At 39.0% G+C, this 14,464-nt stretch overlaps 1 protein-coding gene across 1 annotated transcript in view; it reads left to right on the top strand.

Moving 5' to 3' along the window:
- Positions 1 to 740: 740 nt before the first annotated feature.
- Positions 741 to 14,464, top strand: part of LOC111870755 (lachesin) — a gene marked incomplete in the record, with an annotated part of 273,318 nt that continues 259,594 nt past the window's right edge. Inside the window, 1 exon segment of the mRNA XM_033753994.1 lies at positions 741 to 784.

Genomic DNA, 14,464 nt, shown 5'->3' with positions numbered 1-14,464 from the left:
CAGAATAAACCTAGACAAACATCTATTCCTCGAATGGGATTCGAACCCATGACCCCAGTGTTCGAGCTGGTGAAGGCAGTTTATGCTTTAGACAGCGCGACCACTTTGATGGGCCATATGACAGTAGACCTAGAAAATGACATACATAGATGATAAGAACCTTCGCTTCCTCTCCAGCATTTCCACCATATACAATTATCATTTTATTCCATTAGACACCAAAACACCACTGAAGCTGATACAGCACTACAGAAGCCTAACAACCCTCGAACCAAGGGACAAGCACTTATTTTCCCTTTGTCAGCAATTTGACATCGCGCTCGTGAATTGTAGCCGTCAGGACAGCACAAGAATGCCTTGTACCAGACACTGTAACTCATCTCTTATTTGTCCAATAATTAAAGCCAATTGAGATTATCTCTTGCTGTCACCCGGCACCCTCCCCCATCTCTCTCTTTCTTCCTGTCCCCAAGAAATGCTATGGAGGCCCAGTGTTGTACTCGTTACATTGAGTCTGCCTACGCACCTAGAGCAGAGGTTAAATTTATAGCGCTTCTTACAAAGGGTAATTTGTCAGACACTGGCTGCCACATCACAGTCCTTTGTTCGTGTGAAGATCGGAACCGACATGTAAGTCCCTGGAGTGGCCTTCCCTTCTCAGACATTATTAATGCATAATTATTTATAGTATGACAGTTCACGCATCATCCTGTTGGAATAACGCTGTGTTTGGCTGCAGACATAAGTGCTGATTGTTGTAACTGCTTCTAGCTATCAACTGCCGGTAAGTACAATTCCTATTAATGAAACTACATATATTTTTATGCCTGTGTGCGTAGGATTCCATCACTTTATGTGAGAAATAAAATTAGTGAATATAAGTTCAATCAAGCTTTTAATATAGGCCCAAAATTAATGATTCTATGGAGCAGTCTTCCATGAGAAATTTATCAAGAAATTCGTCTTCTAATAGGGAACTCGAAAGTTAATTACTGTACTGTGCTCACAAAATGATCCACTGAAGTTACCCTGCTTTAGATTAGACCAGTCTACAGCATTCCAATATATTCCTTCAAGATTTGTTTCAATAGTAACCTTCCAATTACTCTGAAGTGTTCATGTTTCCAACTAAATTTTGTGAACAGTTCTCACCCCACACTCGAGATGAAAGTCCCGTTCATTTTATTCTCCTGGATTTCATCAGTAATATACAATACTGATCACAGGAAACTTTAAAATCTTTATTGCGTAGCTATTTCTGTCTTCTACTGAATTCAACCGTGGTGCTATCTAAAATTACGCTAAGAATATTTTCGGCAAAATTGGACACTGCAATACCGACTCAGGCATATTGTACATAGTCGTTTGTTGTTACAGTACTTTGTTCCTATTGGTAACTAATTCCAACTGTGACTGCTAACACACATGAAATGTAATATAAATGGTTGGCCTTTTTATATAAGAAGTGATGCTAATAAAGAGAATGTGAGAGTTTAGTCTGGTTTCAAGTGTTCAGGAAAGGATAAAATGGCGGGCACTCGTGAACATGACAGTAAGTATTCAGGCTCCGTGTAAAGCGGGGGTTTTCTTCACTACCTGATTAACTTTAATTTCGTATGAAGGACTCTGTCCCACCGATTTCGTCAATTAAAGTACTCACTTCTGACAGATCAAGAAAATCTTAAAGATTATCGAATTAATAAGCCAAATGTTTTGAAACCGTCACAGCACAGCAGAGTTGCAATCTGACATTTAACCAAGCCAAAAATCGAAGCACAAGGGAACCGCATAAAATAAAAAGATTGAAAACGAAACATCAGTTGCAACAATACAACTACCTCATAGAAGAAATCGAAAAGAAATAGAAAATAAATTAGAACCCAAGCAGTGTTCATAAGTTACTACTTGACTGCAACGATTCCTGTTAAGAACACGACAATATAAAACATCTGAGTATATTTTATAATTCTGTAGTTTTAAACTTCATTCACTCATGGTTATATTTTATACCATTTTACGAATATTTTTAAGCATCTATTAAAGAACTGTATTAGAATTTTATAAGTTTTTAATAAGTTTCAGGAAACAGTAATGACTCTCTCACAACGCTGAATGGATTGACTATGCACATAACCATATGGATCAATATAATACATATGTATATCAACTAGAACTCAATTAAATATTTTAAGATATTGCTATTAATATGTATTGCCTGATGATGGTTCTTTAGTGAGCCCAAACATCTATCCATCGAGATCAATAAACTCACTGTGAATGGTAGTATTGAGATGTGTTGTGTTGTGTCATTTAGAAAACATTTTACCTGTTATACGTATATTAGCACAACGGGACGTATTCTTTGAAGATTATCGAATTAAGATTTTCGGTAACCTGGACAAACTTCGAATTGGGTACAGCTCGGGTTTAAGTCCAGAATATTATGGCTGTACCAGCCCGTTATCTGTACGGCTGCTGCAAATTTACTTTACCGTTTTGAGGTTATGAATACAGAAATAGTGACAGGTTATACAGTACTACGCGCATTTGCACACTGTTAAATTTTCTAAGCTAACCTTCACAAAAACCCATCCATAATATTAAATTTTAAAATTTAGGACAAGAAAAATAATACATTGCTGTCTCTTGCAAGCTATAAACGATGGCGAGGGGGGGGGGAGTATGTTTCGCTCAAAAGAGGCTTCCCATTCTTGGAGTGTTATACATGCGCTTCCAGAAGAGGGTTCCCTTGAAGCTTTTGAAACATGTGTTTCCCTAAGCATATCAATAGGACCACGGTGTCTGAGGATCAAAGGTGCGTAAACACGGGGAAAGCTTGTGGCTTCTATATCATTCTATTCTACTCAGAAAATACTTTAATATAATTGAAGCAATATATTGTGGGCTGGGGAGAATGACCCAAAGAACACAAATGGAGAAGGCTTGAATGTTCCAGACTTCAATGGGATAGCACTTGTATACGATTCTGCGGTCTTCCCTTGAAATGTTGTAAATCAACTGCAACACATTCCATTTATGCACCCCCCAGGGAGTTAGTTTTGATAATAATTCTGTTTTTAAGAATTCTATAATATAAAAGAGTGTTTCCTAAACTCGGACTCGCGGAACCCCGGAGAGCTGGGAAGGACACTTCAATGAATCATCCAAGTGATCTAATTATCATGCATATCAACTTGCAAGAAAAATCTGCTTTACATAAAGAAACAAATATATCTAATAAAATCTGAGCTGCAACACCTTACCTATGATCGTCTTATTTCCAAATTGTAGTAACTTGCGCCTCGCCCTAAAGTTAGAGACTGTACAAGCGGCCTCCGTAGTCTAGAGGTAACGTTCCCACCTCATGACTCGTGGTACGCGGGTTCAAACCCGGCGGAGGTCGTGGAATTTTTAAGGGCGGAAAGGGAACAAGTCCTCCGGGAGGGACTTTAAGCCGTGGGTCCCGTGTCGTAGCTTTACGGCACGTAAAAGAACCTCATATCTCCAAAAGAGGTCACTGAGCCAAATTCAAGGACATTTCCCGCCCAACAGTAGTCTCTAACGCCTCTGATAGATGGGGGAAGCATTATAGATACCGTCAAGCCAGTAGAGGCCGAAATTGCTGGCTCGGTCGGGACTGATGGTACGCACCGATATCGGTAGGGTATAGAGACTGGTAGAATATCATAGAGGGAAGCACAATGGACCAATACTGGTCTAAGTGCATGGGGAAACCCACCCTCTCCAATAACTAACTAACTAGAGACTGTACATCAGAGTAACGCAAAACAACTGGATCAATGATTTCATATGTGGATATTAGACGGAATGAAAACTACTGGGTAGCAGCAAAACTACGATCGTTTTTATATTGTATCTATCTATCTATCTATCTATCTATCTATCTGTCTGTCTGTTTGTCTGTCGTTCTCTCTGTCTGTCTGTTTGTCTGTCTGTCGTTCTCTCTGTCTGTCTATCTATCTATCTATCTACCTATTTATCTGTCTATGGCTCTACAGCCCATGTGGGCTTTGATCGCCTTTTCAGTTTCTTAATCTATACACAGTCGATAGGACTCTTTGGAAGAGGGACCGTCCCAGGCCGCCACCTGCACACAAAATAACACAGATACAGAATATATGCAAACAGACATCCATGCCTTGAGTGGGATTCGAAATCACGACTTCAGTGTCCGAGCGAGCGAAGACGGTTGATACGTTAGACCGCGCGGCCACTGTGACTAACATGCTTGTGTCTAGGTCATAACAATTAATAAATTCTCCCGTTTTAGATCGCGCTATGTAGAACGCATTCACAATCTTCCGTCTGTACTTAGAAATATGAGACACATCGAGGAGTATTTTACGAGATCTAAGTTACTTCTGCCTCTTAATACTGTGTGGTGACGGCTGAAAGGCGGAGAGATGGAGCCAGAGCCAGACGTCCGCTGTTGAGAAACGGATCGGAAATCACGTTCGCGTCACAATGAATAGTAGCGAACGAGTCGTTGCCAGGTAACAAGTTGCTAAACACAAACAGGACAGCAGAGGAACTATTCGAGGTCGTCTCTTCTATACGGGCAGCGAGCAAATTGTAAAAGACAGCGGATTCGTGAATTGAAGAGTAGAGTGTTCCAAGTAGTAGATTCAGAGACCAGTGAGAGGTTAGTGAGAGGTTAGTGAGAGGTTCGTCAGACAGACGTCGTTCAGAAGGAGTTCAATGTGTCAGCTGCTATAATTCACTGTAATTGTAAAGAAGTACCAATGAGACCAATCATCAAATCTATAACCAATTTTTAGAATTCACGAAAACTCCTAATAAGTGACAAAATTAAAATTATCATCTTCTAGGTTGTGACGTCTTGTAGTCTGGTAAATAAGTACAGAGTTTGGGGGAAAACGTGTGCCTCCGTCTACAGGGTAGGAGTAAAGGCAACAGATTTCTCCCAAATGTTGGCATCTCCTTCCTGAACTACACGATTTCACATCACAGAAGTCCGTTCTCTCAAATTCTCTCTGAATTTAAAACTGTTGATTCCATTGTGCAGATCACAGTGGCTTCCGGTATAAGGCATGAAATATCTTCGCCCCTCGGACACTGGGATCGTGGGTTCGAATTGAACTCAAGGCATAGATGTTAGCATTTATTCTGATTGTGCATATGGTGCGACCTTGAGACGGACTGATCCCCCGTCCAATGACTCTTATCGACTGTCTAAGATTAAGAAACTGAAGTGAAACCAAACTTCTCACAGATGCAAATTTTTCTACTGTAAAATAATTAATCGTAGATCGAAGTGCGCTCGTTAGGATTGTGTGAGTCTTGAAGTTAAACCGAGATTCCACTAAACGCGAATTGTACGAACGTAGGACACAGCTTGACATAGGGCCTGAAAGGGTAAACACTGATCTAACTGTTAAATGTCTATTCAGTTATATATTTAGTTCCAATATTGTGAATTTAGTTACATCGTAACTTCTGATCCAACGAAATCTATTGTATTGGGTCTTCCACTTCAAAGTTGCTGAATTGTATATTCTGATCCAGAACAGTTCCCTGAGGGAAGGCACGTTACACTAAGCAAAAATTTTATCAATCGTTAGCCTCTTGGGAAATTAAATAACTTGAAGTCTGCAATAAACTTCTACATCCGCTATTAAGCCACTGCGTCGTATACTTTGATAATAAATAGAAAGGCTCTAAAGCTATGCATATAATTATTTCCATCGTCATTGTAATAAACGAAGAAAGATTTGCCTTTATACTCAAAGCGCTTTATAGCAATCTTTATGTAAGAATATTGCCACTATGTTTGGAAAAGAAATGAGATTATAATCCACAGCTTGGTTATATCAGCAATTCAATGCTTCGCTGAAACATAAACAGCCTGAACTCGATACTGCGACGGAGGGAATATGGCGGAACAGGGCCTGGAGTCAAGCAGTTAATTACAGAGCCTTCTTGAGCTGTATAATTTTCAGCGCTAATAAAAACGAACCCATTCATCTTATCGGCCCTTTTCTGAAGCAATGTGCCAAGGAAATTACAGTATCTATCCGACAATGTAGCCAGTCAAATTATACACAACTACAATCTGCCGCTATAGTGAAACAGGCAATGAAACTTTATTTTTAATTCATCTCAATTAAATTTGAAACGAAGCAAGATGTCTATGATATATAGCGACTTTTCTCTTTGTTCCATGAAATTAAAAACTGTAGTTCATTAAGAGATTTTTGCTACATAGGTCTGGAAACAAACGAATTTTTACGAGCAAAATTAATAAAGTCCACTTTCCTGTTTTACAGATTTCAAGTTGTAAAGATTTGTTATAAACATTAATGTTTCATTAATGTTTTCAATTTGTATGGAGAATGTTTACTAAGAAGTCCTACAGATTGTGTCTTCATTTAATTTGCCCGATATATTTTCGAGGTTTGGAACTGGTGTGTACTTTTTGTCTTAAAAACTCTGATTTATATGTAATTCATTCACTCGCCAGTAAACTGTCAGACGACAGGTCCACAGTCTCTTCCAAAACACTTCCTCCACTTAATGCGACCTTCTGTTTTTGGAAAGAGACTATCCAGGAAAAGTGATAATGTGGTAGTTTTTCCATTTGCTTTCCACATCGCAGTACAACAGCCGTTCAAACCACTCTGGTCACGCCTGTTGCTATACGAACTTGAACCATCTCGAGCATCACTTACTCTGTGCTTCAAGTCGCTGCTGACGACGCTGCTTCCACCTTCAGTTTTTATATGTGATATACAAGTAAATTTATGACATACCTTCTTACAAATATCATTTGTCTTATTCAAGTTTCTCAGTGCTTATTACAATCAATTCGGCTGCCAAGGAAAAGTTTTGGGTGACCATAATATTGTTATATGATATTGTACTACGAAAATACTTTACAAGTTTCGCAAATGTTGCGAATATCAAAGAGCATTCATTTTAGGATATAGAACTAAGTGGTGCTGCCGTCACTCCCCCTCCACAACTCGTACGTCCGCCATATTGTTGCAACTAATTACATGAAATTAGAAAACAGAACATTGGTTGAAATCCAGTTGAATGGTACCCGTAAAAAATTCAAGAAAAAATATCTGTCAACCGATTTACTAGTTGAAAAGAGGACGGACACACAGACCCACACAGACAGCATGCTGATCTCATACATATATTCTTACATCTTGATGGATAATTAAGTCTGTAGTCTCATGCCAAAATACACAACGTCATCAATGAAGACATTCCACATCCCAGGTCTCTCTTCAGAAGCTGCATAAATATTCAGCTGGACAGGAAATTCCTTGTTACCGTGGAATCAGTAATTTTAAAAGATAATATTTGTTCGTATCCTGAGCGAATTCCATGTAATTCAAGCCCCTTATAAGGCACATTTTAATATTATCCTGTCACATAAGACATGAAGCTATATATCGACTCAAAGGTACAACAAATAATTTTTGTATCATCCTAATATCTTCACACGGCTCTCACAAGTAGTATTTAGTAGGATTTATTATATTTTATTATTATTATTATATTTTATTATTATTATTATTATTATTATTATTATTATTATTAGTGGGATGAGACTGGGTCTACTTAGTTATGCGGTTACTACTGGCCTACTGTACCAGCCCGAGATGACAGATGATGGTGATTGTGAGCAATTAGTGGAATGAAGTTTGGCAGGGGAAACCGAAGTATTCGGAGAAAACCTGCCCCAACGCCACTTTGTCCACCACAAGTCGTCCAACATGGCTAGACCCGGGCTCGAACGCAGGCAGGCGCGGTGGGAAGCCAACGTCTAACAGCTTGATTATAGACTAGGAGGGGAAATTGCAGGCCCTACCACATTTTCTGAGAAGTAGTGAGTCTGGAACGGGGTCCACTCAGCCTCGTGAGGATAATTGAGGAGCTATTTCAAGGAAATAGCGGTTATGGTCTAAAATATCGAAATTAACGGCAGTGGAGATCCGTTGCGCTGACCACGCGACGCCCTCTATAGGCTAAAGTTGGCACTAATTTCGCCGACAAGCGGCGGTCGCTCGGTCGGTATAGTTCGCTTGCAGACAAAACGACGAAGTTTTTGTGTTTTGTTTGGGGAAATTGGAAACTGAGACCTAAGACGAGGTAGCCCAGTTATTTAAATGACTGGATAATACTTGGTGAGCGGGATTCGATTCTTGGCAGGAGCACAATTATTCTCTTCGTCACTGCGTCCAGTCGGACTCTGAAGCTTTCGCGTATCAACGAGACGTGAAGCTCACCACTGATATCCTTCAAGGTCAAGGTTCAGATTGCTTGGATCTCTACTTTTTTTTATTGCTAGTGGGGTGGGACTAAGTCCCTTGTACTGCGGCGTCTTCTGGCCTATTGTACCAGCTCCAGACGTAGTGCGCCTTGTAAGCATAGAGAGGCAGGGAGAACATTATTTTTGAACCTTAGTCAAATAGGCCTGAACAGGGTCGGGTTTCGATCCATGAACTTTAGAACTACGGAACAGAATAACAACGATTGTTTCACACCTATCTCCGAATGCAGTGTTCGATAAGTCACTGCTCCGAATTGGTAATTGGGAGGTAAGGTAAGGTAAAGGGCAAAGTTGTCCCTGTGTTTAATTAATTAATGACCACGTCATTAAAACTTGTGGGGGAACGGAAGTAGAGCTCCACTCTTCTTGAGATTTGCACTACCTTGAGGTGAGTGGTCAGCTTCACGCCCCAGCTGTTTTATCCCCGGGAATAGAGTGCCCGGTACCAATTGAATCTGAGATTTCGTGGGCCCCAGAGACTGTCTGGGCAATGAGAAGAAAAGAGAAATGTCTTGTCCCTGTGGGAAATGAGACCCGAGCGGTCCAGCTTGTAGCCTGTCGCTATACTGACTGAACCATCCTAGCTGCTTGTACTCTGGAGGTTCCGGTTTCAAGCCTTAGACTGAAAATCTGTTTTCCTTACTGAGGTTCTTCCTGATTTTCATTAGCCCCTCCAGGCAAATAAGAAGTAGCGCCTCAAAATAGTCCACGACGCTTTCCTTGTACACTCTTACCATTTCAGCATTCGCTAATCATCCTATTATTAAACACCACATAATCGCAACTATGTTTTAATTTTAATACTTCAATATTTAATAAATAAACAAATAACCTTCATTCGAGTCACGTAGGTGGGATTAATGATAAGACACAGCCTCATGTTTCGGTATTGTCTGATTCTCTATTCTCGTACAGTATTTACGTGGCATTCACCGGATTCCTCATTACAATACAATTACACTTTGATTACCAGTCTTTTCTCTCTCAGTCTATGCTACGTAAATTCTGCAATACCTAAATTTTCTTTTAATAACCTACAAACAGAGACCACAATAAAAATATACCAATGGCCTTGGTTCTAGGGATGAAGGGCGCACGCACGTCAATACAAATATTTACAAGTTTGGTTTCTTCTTAACTTATATACGTCATATTGCATTGCTAATGCATTGGAATGTATGGGTTTAAAATGGGCTGGACTCAGCTATGGCGAGGATGGGGAGTAACGAAATGTTCTGAAATTTGACATGTTAACCTCTCAGATTATGAAGAGTTTGGATACCCACAAGACGATAGGAAGATAATATTAAGATGGCTCTCTAGAAATAGACCTTGAGGATGGGAGATAGATAGTACCAGATCAGGACACTGTCCAGTGAGAAGCCTTGGCATCAGGGGTGATGAACCTTTGGGCTCTGTCACGACAGAGCTGGTTGCAGCATTGTCTGCATAGCTGAGAGCAGGCAGTGACCTTAATGGCAATAACAATTATGGTAGGTTCCTCCTAATTCCTTAATGGCCTCACTGCGCCAGAAGGTTAAGAAGGTTTCGTGTCAATTTATATTCGCCTTCTAGTCGTAATCTTGATGAACCCTCTCAACATGTATACAATTTTATACAGAGAAGGTAAAATAAAAAGAGTAAGTTGTATTGTAATTTCTCGGTCTTTTTGTTCATATTCCAGGCATATGAAATGTAGACAAAAAGTTACTGTGCGAAGAGTGGAAGCATTAATAGAGGAAAGCACTTTGGAATTCTGTTTCAGAGTAAAGTACAGCATTTTAAGGCTTATAGGAGCAGATACGCCGATCACAGGGGCCGTGCGGTCTTAAGCATGAACTGTTCTCGCTAGCTTGAACTCTGAGATCGTGGGTTCGAATTACACTCAAGACATGGATGTCTCTTTGCGTTTATTGTGTCCTTGTGTTGTTGTGTGTGTAGGTAACGGCCTTGCGACGTGCTGATCCCCCGTCCAAGGAGTCCTATCTACTGTGTACAGGATTAAGAAACTGAAAAAACGGCCAAGGTCCAACAAAGTGCTGTGGATCTATAGACAGATAGATGGATAGATAGGTAGATAGATAGATAGAGAGAGAGATAGATATGTTTTAATTTTAATTTGTTACCTGCTCAATATTATTTTTGTGTTAAGCTATAACTATTTGAAATAAGAAAGTGCATTATCAGGATAACGTAACAATGTAAACAGAATATGAATTCATATTGAATAAATGACGAAACTCAGAAACTGACACCAAGTATTCATGTGCGTCTGAGGATGACCCAGGTAAGGGTCGAAACATGTAGCAGAATCATTAACAGCAAAATAAAGCAGACGTTGGCATTATAGGGTCTATCTTGTTTATTTTCGGAATTTATTGTTGTGCGAACTGTCTCAAATTTATATCCTTTTGTTAAATCTAATTATCCAATCCAGACCCCGTTTATAGTTACTAATACACATGAAAATATTTAAACAGAGGCTTATAAATCATGTTTTCTTAAAAATTCATCACATATAAAATTTTGTAGCAAGTTATGTAAGGAGGCGTAATATAAAAATGTATTGTAAGGTATTCCATGATTAGAGCAAATGAATATAGAATCCTTTCGATTTAAAGTATAGCTTGTATTGGTTAGATATAAACCGAAATCATATTCGTGGAATATAGACCCGTTCTGTACTTATCTCCGCAGACTGACAGATAGTATGCGTTGCTTTTGTATGTTGTATGCAAGGAACTTATACGTATAAAAGGGAATGATCCACGAACCAGTTTTCAGGGAAGCAAAAATGTTGTGAATTCATTGCAAGTTATCCCAAGTTTTGTCTCCGGTAGGAAGAATATTATTCCAGTGTGTGGAGCTGGGGGCTGGTTGCCTTTCACTTGCATGCACTACAAGTTAAGTTCCTAGTCTGTGTTTCCATAATATTAAAGACCCGCCCCATGTTTTGTCTCTGCGCGGTTCTGTTGGCAAGTGGTTGCGAAAAGCAATTACATATAGCGAAGAGCAAGATGCTGGTTTGAGAGAGACGGCCTTAGCTCTGTGAATTATCACGTGGCACATGGGGATCATAAATCCATCTGTTGCACGACGCCTAGCTGTATGCGGCCCTTCCTCAGCTCCATGATGCATTAAAAACAATCTCCCCTCTCCTGTAACAATGCAAATGAACTTTTATGCCCTGCTATAGATGCCACATGGCCCACTGCATTAAAATAATATACTTTTGAGGAAAGAAAATTTGTTCCTCTGTATCGTGTTATCGAGAAGAAATTGTCCCTGTCCCATGAGCCCAGTATATGCAGAATGACTTAAGGTGATAATTAAACCGGACTGAAATAGACGCGATAATATGCAACGACACGGTGTAGTGGTTAGCATCTCAACGTTTAGAGCCGGAGGTCTCGTGTTCGAACCTCGAGCAAAAGAAACTTTTCACAGAACAAAATATTATGTAACGTCTATGTATAACGCAGTGCGTCAATAATGCAACAATTGTTCCTTTTTTTGCACTTATACATTAACATAATATGTTTCGGCCTTAGATGGCCATCTTTGTGTGTCTTGATATATCAAAACTGCTACACTCCATTAATATGCGGTAAAATCACAGGCTGTACTACACTTAATAAAATGAAATAAAATAAAATAAAATTTCCTACTAAAATTTTAATTTTCATCATTTTGGTGAAATTCTATTCCACCTCACAAGGGGTGACATCCACTTGTTTAGAACTGTATGTAAATGGACGACACCCCTTGTGAGGTGGAATAGAATTTTACCAAAGTGATGAAAATTTTAATGAATTTTATTTTATTTTATTTTATTAAGTGGACTACAGCGTGTGGTTTTACCGCATACTAACACAGTGTAGCAGTTTTGATATGTTAACGCACCTGAAGATGGCCATCTAAGGCCGAAACATGTTGCGTTAAAAAGCGGTAGAAAGAGGAACAGTTTGTTGCGGTATTGACGTACTGCGTCATACACAGACGTTTTAACATGGCTTGCAACAGGATTTTGAAATACAGAAAATCTTATACAGCTCGCTTCAGTCTTTCCAGGCAATTGTCTCCTGAAAGAGGCTGCTTCGACGTAATTTTCTATTCATGAAAATATACTGAATAACTTATACAATTAAAGAAGAGCCATTAAAGAACATAAATATTAGTCGGTTTCCAGCACGGAAATCGTTGTCGCTTTGGTTCTATAAATCTACATGTTAGCAGCAATAAAAGCAGTTTAAAAAGAGCAGTAATAAATGCATTGAGAATAGGACAAGAATTGTGTATTGCGTGTTTAGACCGAGTTGGAAACGGGAATGAAATATGAAGATTGCGCTTAGAATAGGAAGCCATCCAGTTCAATAAATTTTAATATATATAGTCCAATTATATCTAAGGCCTTATATTTTTCGGGCCTTCGAAATCGACTTTAGAGGCTTAACAGTAGAAGGAACTTGATTGAAAATACTGTAGACCTTAGTATAATCATACGGTTACGAAGTCACATAGGATAAATTAAATTAAAATTGAAGATGTTTAAATATTATTAGAAGAAACTCCTTGTAAGGTTTGAGGTTTTCACTGAGGTGACTATGAAGAATGTCGTCCTCTGGGATGTGGTGCCGTTTAGATCATGTGTGAACCGACGTTTCGGAGGAACGTGGGTTCAAACAATATCTAAAAGACGCCAAATTCCAGAAGACGTCATTCTTCAAAGAAATTCTTGTTTTGTGTTGTATCGTCTGAGTAGTACTTATGTTCAACAGACACTAGAACCGCATATGTTCAACAGGACACAAGACAAGTAACAAAGAGTAATAGAATAAAGCAGACGCAGTAATCAGAATGCACAACATAAACAAGCAGCATTTCTACTAATAATATTACTATTACTAATAATATTAAGTGTTAATGATGAGCAGAGAAGTCTGAGTTACAGAAGGTGATGAAACTAGCTTCCTCGAGTACAGACACGGGCAGACATGACGCTCAACATACCCGATTATTTTGTTGCCAGAACTGCAGGAGAAATTGTAGCAGCAATTTCGCTATCTGAAGAGAATGGCCTTAATTGGCCAGGCCGGCACAGCGTCATTGTTCTCCTGGTTTCCTCAGCTCTCAACAGCAAATGTTAAAAAATTATTCACTAATAATCCTATTATTCGACTCTATTTTGAAAGAATAATTCTGTGCGGTTAAATAAACGACAAATAAATGAACATGAGGGTGGAGAAAATGGTAGAGATCTTCCTAATTTGTAAACTTCAGGAAAAGTTATCCTGATGAACGAATAAGGAATGATAACGGGCGAGACATGAAACACGCCTGAGATAGTCAAAATTTCTTTAGAGTTCCTGAAGGGAAGACGAAGCTTGTACAAATTTTCTTGCATTGGACTATAATATTAAAATGAATCCTACTGCAACAGGTTTTCGACTGTGTTCAATAGACTGAAGATGGGGTGAAGAAATGTATAAAAGACGAAGAATATGTCTATTAGATACATATCTCTTGTCTTTTAAAGAACGACTGTGCTCTGTGGTGTTAGTTCAAACAAAAACATAGTAATGATAATAAGAAAACCTATTCTTATCTTCTGAAATGGTGTAAATGGATCAAAAGTGTACCGAAAAAATATCTAAAACATTCTCTTTGGGAGTAAATATTACAAAAAACAATGACGGAGTTCTATTCTGAAATCACATTAGAAAACACTTATACTGAGGGAGTAAGCAATCCGTATGCATAATACACGTTTAGATCGCTAAGTAGTGCATGTATTAATTCATAATTCCAGGTAGTGTCTCTAGTAAGAAAGCGTTTAAACGATAATTCGCGTCAGAAGTTATTTACGTAACTTCTTATCTACACGTTAAATTACTTTACATATTTTGGAACATTCACAATAGAATTGGACACGTTTTTGTTCATAAATGTGAACATATCCTTCCACAGACCACACGGGACTCTTGACTCTCCAGTCAAATGGCATTAGTATTATGGCAGCCCGACACTTCTCTTGTCTGATATCTGACTTGAAATAGCACCCCGAGAACTGCCTTCCCGTCCCTCGGAACAGGACCTAGATGACAGTGACATACACAAAGAAAATGTGAAAAGACGCAG

Source organism: Cryptotermes secundus, unplaced genomic scaffold, assembly GCF_002891405.2.
Source record: "Cryptotermes secundus unplaced genomic scaffold, Csec_1.0 scaffold263, whole genome shotgun sequence".
Taxonomy (NCBI): Eukaryota; Metazoa; Arthropoda; class Insecta; order Blattodea; family Kalotermitidae; genus Cryptotermes; species Cryptotermes secundus.
This window is presented reverse-complemented; position numbering and strand designations above follow the sequence as displayed.